Genomic DNA, 1,737 nt, shown 5'->3' on the forward strand with positions numbered 1-1,737 from the left:
AATTTATGAAATGACGCTGACGTAGTGCTAATGTGGCAGCGAGTGTAATACACTACATAATGTGAGAGTGGTGTTACACGTCTCAAAGTGGTAATAAATTCACTTTTGAGTAGTTAAGGTGTGATATATGTCACTATGATAGTTTAAGCGTGTAACTGATTTCTCGGACAGATTCAAGGGGGAATCTATTTCTTTTTCCAAATGAGAAACAAAGGTTAAGAAAAAAGCCCGGGTCCCACGCATCATAATATAATCTATCAATGAAATAATGGAAAAAGACATAAATTCACTCCTAAAGATGTATCGAAAGGTTAATTACACTCTTAAACTATTGGAGCGTCCTATTACACACCTATATTATTCAAAAGTAAATTTAATACCACCCTCAAAGCTGACATGAATATAAAATAAAATATAAAATGAATAAAGCGCATTTCAGTTTTAAAAAATGTCAATTTTCCAATACCCTCACCCTTCTCCTTCATGTCACCCTATCTTTCTTCTCCATTCGATCACGTCAAACTTAATATGCCGATCTCACTCTCCCCGCCGGTTATTAAAAAATATGTTGTTTAATTTTTGTTTCTAATCCGATGTATATTCTTTACGTTTAGTCTTGTCTACTTGACAGAGATGACAAGTCTTCATGTATGCTTCTATGTCATCCTCCATCTTCGGCTAGAAATAAACACGAGACAGTAGAACCAACATTATTTTAACACCTGGATGTCCAGCGCAAGAAGAATCATGTGCTTCCTTCATCAAGTCTTTGCGCAGTCCACCCTGATTTGGTGCGACGATTCTCCTCCCTTTAAAATAAAGTAGATCGCCCTCAATCCAATACCGTCTTATTATGCTATTTTGCAGTTGAACCATCCACTTAACATATAATGAGTCATTTGCAGCACACAACATGATTCTATCAAAGAAATCAATCTCAAGTTTTGAAATTGAATATACTGTAGCAAATACTTCTTTCCGACTCAATGCATCAACAACCTGGTTGTGTTTCCCCGGCTTGTGTTCCCACATGAAATCATATTCTGTCAGAAGCTCCTGCCATCTTGCTTGTTTTGGACTCAATTTCTTTTGTGTTTTGAAAAATGTATTGGCTACATTATCAGTTCGAACTACAAATCGAGACTCTCCAAACATGTAGACAATGTACAACAACAACAATTTCCTTCTAATGTGTCTAATATCTTTGCTCAACATCATTCAAATTTTGATTTTTGAATTCCACAGGATGACCTTCCTGTACTAACACGCCTCGAATAGCCTTATCAGACGCATCCGTATGTATTAGGGGTGGGCGTTCGGTTCTTCGATATTCAGCTTTAGAAAAGTGTGCACCATAGTTTATACCAAACTAGATCGGTTCAGTTCGGTTTTTTCTACTTTGGTTCGATTTGGTTTGGTATTTTTAAACTAAATCAGTTTTTCGTGTGTATAAAAATAATAAAGGAGTATGATAAAGTCTTAAGAGTTTCATTATGTATTTAATAAAAATAAAGAGAGCATATATGATTTTTTAGCAAAGATGTTAAAGGATTTGTTTTTGTTTCCGTTTCTTAGCATAGATGACAACCATTTTGCTAAAGCCAAAAGGCTTTCTCCCATACCTTAATGCTGAATGAATAAAGAAGACAGCAAGCAGCCTAGCAAGCACGAAGCCACGATGAACTTTTGAACAACCAAAATATAAGGTCTCACAATGTACAATTGTACATAAACAAC

The sequence above is a fragment of the Solanum lycopersicum genome, chromosome 8 (assembly GCF_036512215.1).
Source record: "Solanum lycopersicum chromosome 8, SLM_r2.1".
Classification (NCBI taxonomy): domain Eukaryota; kingdom Viridiplantae; phylum Streptophyta; class Magnoliopsida; order Solanales; family Solanaceae; genus Solanum; species Solanum lycopersicum.